Here is an 11,338-nt window from a genome sequence, read left to right as displayed (position 1 = left end):
GGACGTCACACTTTGGTCCTCATTTTGAAATGTCTCCGAAACACACCATTATCTACACGGGCTCATCTTCAGTCAGCCGCGTTGCCGAATGTCACGAGTGTGTTTGAATATCATGAGGAGACAAAGGAATGCGAAATGGGACGGCTTTACATATCCACTTCCACTTACTCTTTGGCGGCGCTGAAAGCTCTTTCTCAGTCTGAAGTGAACCTTGGCGAGTGCAGCTGTCATGAAATCTTTATCGTATGCATAAACCAGTGTGAACACGGAGTATGAAACAAGCGATCCTAATTAACACAAATAAAGGGTAATACCTTGAGGAGCGCCATGAAAGCTTGAATAAATTTGACGAGGTTTACACGCCGAAAATCAATCTCTGCTTCCCCGCTTGATGAGTGCGGCGAACCTTTTAAACTAACATCTTAAATAAATGGAAGATAGCGTTATTGATCCCGACGTAGTAGACGGAGTTGACGTGAGGTGAGTTATCTGTCATAGAAAAATGTAGTTCTCCATTCATGTTTAATGTCCATGAGTCAGGCTTTACTTTAGACATTAAGAGACGTGTAATATTCAGTATTCAGTAGATGACTTGAGTAGAAGATGATATTATCTTTTTAATTACATTTTCACCTCAGGCTCTCATTATACCTCAAGTGCTGTACATAATGAGCCAACATCTTAAATAAGTAAAGGTGATACTGCTATTGATTAGAAAGCGAAGACCCGAGGCGAGCTATCAGTCATAGAAAATGTACTTCTGAGTTCATGTTTAATGTGCATGCCAGTTGGTCTCTTATAGACTCATTACTCAGTATCCTCAAATAACTTAAATAGAAAGGAATCCTATTCATTACACTTTAACCGAGTCTGCGCGCAAATGGCTCCACTTAATAAAGCCGGAGTGTAATCATTTTGCCGCATGTGTCCTTGGTGGTGATGTTTTGTCCGCGGTAATGAAAAGGTCAGCGACGCAGTCTTGTCTCTCTGCGTTAACCTTGCAAGCTCAAAAGGTTAATACAGATATCCTGAAATGAATAGTACATTATTTACCCATTACATGTGCACAGCAACTGCATCATTATGTGACTCATCGCGGGGCCAGACAGTGTTTTGATCCTGATCTAATGAACTCTGGTAAAAGGCGTCCTCGTTACCAATCACATATTATTCAGGGGTTTAGCACCTAGCCAGAGGCCTTTAAGATTAGGAGGCCACGAGGAGGCTCCGCAAAGCAAACCTTTACAGCCTTGTATCAACAGGTGAGCCAGGAGTGATTATGAATGATTTATTGATTGTGAGGGGCAGGAAGGAGCACAGCCATAAACTCTCATGTTAATGGCGACCCTTAAGGCTACTTAGGAAATTAGGCTGCCTGTAAGGGCAACAATTAAGCTACTTGTCTTTGCTCTGCAATCAGACCAGGTCGTCGTTATGCAGCGAATACTGAGAATATATTGTCAGTTCTACCTACGGGTGCAAATAAAGTAACCTGGTGTATCGTTTTTTTATTAGAATAATGAAGTAGCTAATTAGGATATATACAAATATCTATATTTAGAGGCCACGTATGGTACAAATCCAAGTTGCTACGACATGAAGACATCTACATTCCCCAACAACCTCCCACAACTAGACAGTCTTCCAACTTTACAAGCTCGTCAGAATCGTACTGAGCTACTTCGTTAAGTCGCTCAAACTTCGTATAATCCTGCACCCTCACTGCTTCCAGGTCATTTAGAGAGAGCAGCTGCCTCCCAGTCCAACAAGTGTATTTAGTTTCTAGAGCTACTTCCGCTAACTCTAGAATGTCTCAGCCATGAGCAAAGCACACCAAACGTTTTGCTGTGAGTGAACACAAGAGTCTTCATGCACTCCCAGCATCTGAGGAACTGACAATTCAGTGGATTACTTTAATCACTGATGGCAACGCAACAACAGGAAAATCCTTAGTTAGCACATTGAGCGACTAATGTGGCTAACGTGACTGCTAGCTATGACCTCGTGCCCTCAGGTCAGAGCTCTGTTGAAACTGAGGGACATTCAGAGAAATGATCCGTTTACATGTGCTGAATTATCATACAACTCCCAACAAAGCTGTTTGCAGACGATGTTTTTCTGTGTTTGTTGTCAGACAAACGAAGCATGAAGTCGTGACTAAAACACACTCATTCACGCTGACGTTGGCTGCCAATCACAGACACAGAGAGTTCTCTTCCTGAAGGGGGCGGAGACACTGAGACGGTCCATTTAACCAGGGGTGATACAGTCAAGGCGAAATCGTCTTTGCAGTTTTTTGAGCTGAAAAATTAATTCCAGGGACATGAGACTTGCATTAATTTACTGATAAGAGGCGTAATATGGAACCTTTAAGCCCGTTTTTTTAGAAATCAGAGTAAATTAATAATCAGTTTTGCCATTTTTGGGTCGTTTCTTTATGGAAAGCAGAACTTTCTCTTAAGTAATTTTTTAAAAACTTTTTCAATACTCAATATTTAACTTTTTTATAGTTCAAAATGTATAATGCTTTGATTGCTATGAGTTAATATTATAGAAGAACAGACCATTTTCTCAGGGAACATTTTTCATACTGAGATTTCCAAATTACTTGTATATGAACATCATTTCCAGGAAACTGTGCTTGACTGCATTTGATGGATCTACGTGACAAAAGAGAGCAGTGGACTTATCTGACTTTCTTATACAGTCTATAGACGTAGACTTTGGTTGCATCATGAACTGTTACTCACCTCATTCAATCCAAATGTGGGTCACCACCACCACAAAACGGCTTCAACAACCAACCACATGCATCTGTAGCTGTTGGGATAATGCATTTCTGAATCTATGCTGGGCTGCAAGGTGGCTCAGTGGTTAGCACCGTCGCACCTAGAAGGTCGCCGGTTCGCGTCCCGGTGAGGACACCCGGGATCTTTGCGTGGAGTCTCCATGTTCCCTGGAGCCCCGGTCCAGAAACATGCTGAGGTTAATTGGTGATTGTAAATTGTCCGTAGGTGTGAATGTGAGTGTGCTTGGTTGTCTGTCTCTAAGTGTAGCCCTGTGATAGACTGGTTACCTGTCCAGGTGTCCCCTGGCTTCACCCTGAGTTGTCTGGGAGAGACTCCAGCCCCCCCTCCACAACCCCAGTGAACCTTAAGTGGTGTATAGATGATGGATGGATGGATGCTAGTGACTAGCTCAGCAATGCTAGTTGCTAGCATAGAGATGCTAGTCCCTATAATAAGAGTGCAAGTGACACACCTAGCAATGCTAGTGATGGGAAATCCAATGGAAATGCCAGGGACGACCCTAGGAGTGCTTGTAGCTACCAAGGGGAATGCTAGTGACTATGTACCACTGCTAGTCAGTAGCCTAAAAAAGCTAGTTGCTAACTTAGGGATTCTAGACCATGAATGCCGCTTGCTAGCCAAAGGATGATAGTCACAAGCCTAGGGATGCTAGTGAGGAATAAAACATGAGAAATGCTCAACTTGGGATGTGAGGAATCACTGAACCAGCCCATGGATGAGCCTGTACTTGTCTGTTGTCTGTCTCTAAGTGTAGCCCTGTGATAGACTGGTTACCTGTCCAGGTGAACCTGCCTTCACCCTGAGTCAGCTGGGATAGGCTCCGCCCCCATGACCCTGGTGAGGATCAAGTGGTGTACAGATGATGGATGGATGAATTTATGCATATTTTGCGTTGGAATGAATATAAAAGCGTTTCTGCTGTATGTGCTTTCGTCTGCACAAACTGAAGAGATAATGCACAATTACTGTGCAATTGTTTTAATATGAGCTTTTCTTGAAAAGAGAACATTACTTTATTTCCTTCATGGCTGATTAGCTTTTTATTAAGCCCAAGGCATAAGACAAAGATAATACAAAAAAAGAAGCCGTCTTTTTTTTTCCCTTCTGGTTTCTACATCGAGAAGTGAATGATGTGTTTTAATAAAAGACAACTGATGTACTCATTTGTAACAAGCACTCCTCGGCAGTCCCCTCCCTGTTGTTTCCCTCCTCCGTCCTCCTCTCAACCTTCTCGTCTCTTTCACAGTGACCTTCGCGGCGCTGATTCTATTCACCTCCGTCATTGTTGCTGGTGGTGACTCTCTCCGCATCTTCCTGCTCGCTCTCTGCTGCGAGAACAAACCCTGGCATGAAGCATACAAGATTGAAAATTAGACTATTTTAGGATGCTGCAAACCCATTAAAAACGAAAATACATTCTACACGTTTAGCTGCGGGCGAACACGCAGCTCAACCGGAGCGGCTGAGTGGATCGGGATCACGCCGCCGGAGTTAATGTTGAGACGGTGATCTTGAAGCACGCTCCCTTCGGGTCCATAAAGCAGATGAAGCTAATAGAAATGTTTCTTGTTGTAAGATGACAAATTGAAATCTCCCTTTACCAGGAGGAGGCCAGGAGGTGAAGCGTTATATTATAAATGTCGATTTCATACATATTTACATTAATGTAAAGCAGGCCTGTTTTCTCAGGAGCACTTTTAAAGCAGGAAGTAGACGAATAGCTAAAAAAGGAATAATCCAAATTAAATGCACAGTGTGTTACACCTGTGGCTGTCTTTGTGTTATTAGATCTGGAGATATCATTGCTATAAATGTTTGTTATGGTAATCAACACAATAGGTTGTATTCATTCATATGAACTATAAACACACTCAGACACTTGGTTTGGATGATGGAGTGAAGTGTCATCCACAGCTCGGTGCGTCTTAATGCAGATTAGAGCAACAACCCATCAAAATGCATCTGAAACAAATGACGTGGACGAGTCTGGATGTGGTAACCCAGGCGGTATCTCTCCGACCTGATGATAGTTGTTCTGACTCAAGGTTCCATCTGTAATGTTTACATTTAAATAAAGCGATTCGATAAGATGCGTATTAAAATGCCCCGAAGCAGTTAACGCTTGTGCCCGCGGTGAAGCAGCTCAGCGGCTGGAAATACAACCGAAGAAAGGGTTTGTTTTTGTCCAACTTCATTGAGAAAATTGAAGTCCATCCATCCTCACTGGGGTCATGGGGGTCTGGAGTCTATCCCAGCTGACTCAGGGTGAAGGCAGGTTCACCTGGACAGGTAACCAGTCTATCACAGGGCTACACTTAGAGACAGACAACCAAGCACACTCACATTCACACCTACGGACAATTTACAATCACCAATTAACCTCAGCATGTTTCTGGACTGTGGGAGGACGAACCCAGAGAGAACCCACGCTGCACGGGGAGAAGATCCTGGTGCCCCCACCGGGATGCGAACCAACAGTGCGAGGCAACGGTGCTACCAACTGTGTCACCTTGCAGCCCCAAAATTAAAGTCATACAATTGAAAAAAAAAACAAAAACGAGGTGCCGGTGGAATAAAACCTGTTCGTCGTTCTACCAGAATTTACAAATCAGGAGTGAAATCTGGAGCGCAGAAATAAAAAGCTTTACTTGTTCCAACTGGATTCAGTGTTTACATGGTTGTCATGTTGTAATATCTTTAATATTTAACAGATTATCAAAAGATTTACGCCACCCCCTCTCAATCTGATAGAGCTCTCCTTGTCTGAGGTGGTTCTGAGGCTTTTTTGTTCTAACTGTGCTGCTAATTTGACTATTAGTTGAATATTAGGGTTCGTATAAACGCTGTTTACCTTCAGCCTCGACTGAACCGTGCTCAGGAAAGTTGTTGGACATTCATCAGCGAAGTCGCCTCGTTTTCTCCATCAGCATCTTTGACGTGTACAGTTACCGTGGCAACGAGCGCGCTCACTGACCACGAGGTTAGCAGAAAAGGCGGCACCTGTTTACGTCAGCCTCCCGCGGTTTACGTGAACGCGGCGCCGATCTCGTGAAAAAGTGAGTAGCTGCAACAATCCCAGACATGTTTAACCGAACTTCACGAAGCTGTAATCGTGTCCTCGAAGCGCTCGCCGCTCTCCTCTTTGCTGTTTCTTCGTTTAGATTTCAAATCCACTGACCTGAAAATTTCTCCTCTTTTGTCACCATAACTAGAAAAACACAAACCTTCAGTCACTTTGGATATCAGACATTGTTTACTGCAGCAGCCCTCTGTCACACACACACATGCTCGGTGTTGTTGTTTTTTTTTGTTAAAGCATAACTTCCATTCAGCCCTTCTGTTTGAGTTGTTGTCATTATTGCATTTGTGAGCCGTAGCCACTTACCAGTTAAAACAGCACCTTTATTTGTTTGACTCCGGCGGAAAATTGCTCCGTGCCATTCAGCGTTTGTTATGATTGTTTTGTTTTCAGCTGCAATTTGCGCTCAGTGGGTCATTTTGATTTTCAGTTGGCCATTTTTTTGTATTTGTTTCATATTATTCTTTGCAACAAAAGCGCCGTGTGGGGGCTGATTCTGGGGGGCGGCTCGCTCGCCATGTTGCATGAAAGGTGCTAAATCGGTCTGATTACGAGGGAGGGGAGGCCGCGGTTGTGTTGACTAGCTTCACTTGACTTCACTGTAAATGTTTCATTGAGCTGGTTTACATGAGTGAGACGAGGGCGGCGCGCTTTGGTTTGATTTTAATTTGTTATTGTCGAACCTGCAAATTACATCCTTCTACATAATATTTATGAAACGTACGAGAAGAAACCCAGAAGATTCAACACAACACGGAGAGAATGAAATACAGAACACAGAAAAGTTCTGCACATGAAATGGAAACGTGCTAATTTGTTTAGCACAAATGAGTCAGCACTTGTTTCACAATGAGTTGCTTCGTGATCATTTTGGGTTGGTTTGGGCAGCTCCTGTTCAGTTAGGTGTCCACTGCAATGCCTGTAGCTTCTCTAACATTTAAAAGCTAGGAGTGACACACCTTTTCTTTTTAGGTGCGTCTCCCATCTTAGCTAGAAGGAGCTCCTTTCAGCTCTGGGACGTCTGCAGCTCCTCGTTCCTCCTGTCGTGGTTCACTGCAGGTTGACCGACTCCATGCGGCGCAGCTTCAAAGCGTTTGTTCTCCTCCGTCTTGATCAGGTGAGACGGTGACGGTGTGCGAAGTGGGCAGCGTCTCCTCATCTGAACTGGGATCTCAGTCTGATGAGCAGCCGGGTTGAGCTTGTTCGTCCATCGACATGTGTCCGTCCACCGCGGCCGGTTTTCTTTCTGCAGCTCTGGCATTTTCCAAACACTCACTTTCCTCTCAGGCAGTCTGTCGCTCTGTTAGCAGGTGGGTGCTTGAGATGACATGAAAAGCTGAAGGTGTAGGAAGTGGAGTTGTTGTAAACGTCTGTTAATGTGAGGACACGTTTTTAAAGTTAAACTGCACCGAGCAGGAAGCACAAGTAGTCAGACAGACTGAACAGGTTTTGCAGGTGGTTCACTTTGTATAGAGGTAAAATATAAATGAACACACTCGTAGTTTTGCCAGGAATTCCTTAAACTAACGAAGTGAGTCAACCAAGAGTTTCTGGCTTTGAGGGAGTTCGATGACCAGTCACACACATGCACAGGTGTAGAGCTGCATATGTTTCCCCCCAAAAAAACTAAAATCCTAAACCGATATGAGGGGTTTACAAATGCAATACCTGCTCAAAGTAACACAGAAGGAAAGCTGGCAAAAAAAAAATACAAACCTGTGTGGATGCATGAGTGGATGGGCCTACCACTACCACTGCACCGTTATTAAAGCAGGAGCAGATCTGATTATGTGCTGCTCAAAAAGGGACAATTCGTTTCAAGAAGGTAAAATCAGGTAATACAAACAGAAGCGGAGGGTGAATTCAGCCGTTTAACATTCAGCCTCGTCCTCACCACGCATTCGGCAATTTTCAACTCGCGGTATTAAAAAGTAAAACACAAATATACAAACCAGTAAGTAGATTTACTGCTAATCTCATAAGGTCAGCAAGTACGAGTCTCTTAATCAGTTGTTGTTTTAGGATTATGTTGGCGCGCAGGAGAATGATGTGAATTTGAAATCACTCGCTTCAGCCTACATCCCCGCTCGCCGAGCGACGCAGGATCTTCCAGGAGCTTTTCAGGAAAACCCGACCGGTCAGTAGACGCTTCAGAGCCGGTTGTGTCCAGATAACAGATCAAGGTTTATTAAAACTGGCCGACCACGTCTCTGATCTCCAGTCCTGCAGAGCTCGGTGCATAGATGGCGCTGTGGGAGTTTTTAGAGCTGCGGTTTCAAAGCCCCGTCATTGTTCTGTTGGCCTTCATATATCAATCTAATCCTGATGAAGCATTGAAGCCTTCTTGACTTAGGAAGCCTACCTGTTGGTCTGAATTGTTCTTTACCTGCTTGCGTCACCATCAGCAACTTTTTGCCTCCTTACTGTCCTGGTTTTGACGGCAGCGACACAACTGGACGGCTGTGTTGGTTTAAACCTGTTCAACTTTAAAACTCCACACACTGGTTTGTTGTTTGTTGTCTTTGTGAGATATGTGCGGCTCTTAACCGGTTGCTCGTGCAAACCTCCTGAACGCTCATATCCAGGTTCAGAAACAAACAGATAACCAGCCTCGTAAACCCACGTATCCCGACTGTGGTTGTTCGGCTTCATGAAAACAGACAACAAAAAGTTATCCTGGGTGTGTTGCTTGATCGTAGTTCCATGTCCGGTAGGCGAAGTGAACCGCTGTTGTCGTCCTGAAAACCCAAAGTTAAACCTCAAGGGTTACCTCAATAATCCTGCCTCGTCGTTCAAGCAAATAGTCTTATTTTAAGCTTCATTTTACCCTCCAAAGACATTCCTTTGCATCTTGTCTGGCTGCCGTTGAACCAAATTCTACCAGCTTCCTTCAATCTCGTCGTAACTGATGCAACCGAGGCGCACCGACGAAAATGTGATCCGAGCTTCAACAAATCCGTGTTTACCTGTAAAAATCTCACCACATGTGTTTCTGGATATAGAAACTATTCAGCCCTTGTTGATTACGTCTCAAAATAATGCGCTCGAGTCTTTGGTTTGGCGGCTTGCGGGGCATGTTTGCCACATCTGAAGATTCCTCACAATCACAGCAGCTCCTTCGCACAGCCGGCACCCCTCCCTTCGCTAAATATTAGAGAGCTGCTCTGACAGTGTCGCTGAGCAGCACAGCCCTGCAGCAAATATTACCTTTGTGAAACTAAATGTTCCAAATTTGTTGACACTGTGTCAGAGCGGCTTCATTTTGGAGCCTGGAATTAGCGGTGGTGTTGTGTTGTATTGAATTACGCTGCAAAGTGCACCCGGTGTCTTCCCCCCTCCTCCCGCCGCCCTTACATAAGGGAAGTGTGGGTGCAGTGACAGAGACAAAACATAGGTACATCTCACAGTTGAAAGCAATTACACGGCGTGTTGTGTTGGGCTGAACATGTGCTCACCCACTGAAAGTCTAAATAAAGCCAAAGGTTCTCGGTCACAGGTAGAGCCGAGGCTGTAGTTCACCGGTTGGTTCCGTGTGCTTGAGATGCCTTTATGGCATTCGGGGCCTCGCCATGTTTAATCCATGGATTTCTGTTGCCTGTGGGTTTAATATATCTCTGTGCCTGGCAATGCAGCTATAAGCTGCACAGTCCCACAGGTGACGAGCTTCCTTGTGAGCTTCCACACAGAAATTTCGTCTATTTTTTTTTTGCCACATAAGGACTTTTCCGGATGAGGCCAGGCCAGCCGGTCATGTTAGGAGGCCGGTGTGGATGCTGCTGTAGGGTACGGAGGGGAAGCCCAAGGCCATGCTTATGATGTCGAGGTAAGAGGTGGTATCTCAGCCTCCAGTCAAACCGAGTGCCGAGTGCAGCAAGTCGTCCTGGGGGTTTGCTTAATGAGCAGAAGCTGACTGCTGCATCTGAGCTAATCTGCTGTGAACATTAATTGAAGAGGAGTCAGAAGATGCACCTCTGTCCGTTAGAGTAACGGCGCCATTCAGCACCAGAGTACATCGCTGCTGTCCTTGAGTAAAGCTCGTTTTCTTTAACCGCTTGTTCTGGTTTGTTTTCATATCATCCAGTAAATACTGACCACTGCACCGAATAACCAAACAACGAAACAAACATGGAACTATATCAGCTAATAATATGCTGTAACACTGAAATATGTGTAATATCTTGTTTTGAATTAAAGCTAAAGCTGTAGATTTTACATCATGCGTGTCACCATTGACCTTGTTTTTAGGATTTTGCCCTCTATAGATCACACTTCTGTATTATCTCGACTGCCACAGATCGGGGAAATTATGGCCGTTTTTCTTCCCCTACACTGCTATAAAACTTGTTTATATTCATCCTACTGAGCTGGTATTGACATTTTTATTTGGATATTTTGAGCAACCACCTCAGGAGAGTGGCACTAATCTAATATTGTGTTGGTACGAGGTGCCTGACGCTCCGTCGGTCTTCATTGTGTCGAGAGGAAACGAGACAAAGCGGGTGCAAGTTTTGAATGTATAGATTTGGGCTTTCTTTTTCTCATCTAATTACGAGGAATGCAAATTATTATTATTTTTTTGTTCGAATGCTGCAGCCCCTCACTCCTGCCTGTTAGACCTGCATCTGAAGTGCCTCTCCTCCTCCTGACCGGCTCTGAGAAAGGCGCTCGAGTGCCTTTGTGTGGACGGATTAGGAAGCGCACAGCGGCGGCCTCACTGCATTTAAAGGAACAAAGCCACCAAAAGGTATAAAAGAACCATGTTATGTGGGTGATAAACTGAGGGACGGGTCTAACGTGTACCTCCAGCTCTCTCCGAAGACAAAACTTCCAAAGCGGCGCATCGACTGCCGTCTGATCAAGCGGAGAATTCGGCGTCTCTTTTTGTTTATTCATTACGTGATTGATAGCTTTTACCAGCACCACTCAAAAAGCAGAACCTCCACGAGGTAATTACCCCACTCTGCAAATGATTGTAATTTGAGTTGAGCATTACTAATTGGTGTCACTAAATGTAAAGATTTTCATTAGCAGGGGTGCAATTAACCATTTTGAATGATCTGCCCCCCCCTCTTTTTTTTTTTTTTATTGACATGCAGCAGAAAACATGAGAAATTCCGAATATCAACCAAATGGATCTTATTAGCCATGTCCTCCAGACCAAGGTGAATTAATCAAAGCAGACTTGATTTATATACCCCGCCCCTTCCTTTCTTCCTCCATCTCTCTTCCTCTCTCGCTCTCTCCCGGTTCCTTGCGCTCTCTCGCATCGAGGCAGCCGGGGATTCATTTGTCTTGCTGATTAATGATGAGAACCATATCCTCCACAACACCAGTAAATTAAAAGAGATTGGGGACAGAGAGAAAGAACATCAAGGTCCATTCATCCCAATCAAATTTCACAGTAAGTCCAATTCATCCTAAGCTTTATTTGTATTGTCTGCTATACAAA

This window comes from Stegastes partitus, unplaced genomic scaffold, assembly GCF_000690725.1.
Source record: "Stegastes partitus isolate 25-593 unplaced genomic scaffold, Stegastes_partitus-1.0.2 Scaffold121, whole genome shotgun sequence".
NCBI lineage: Eukaryota > Metazoa > Chordata > Actinopteri > Pomacentridae > Stegastes > Stegastes partitus.
This window is presented reverse-complemented; position numbering follows the sequence as displayed.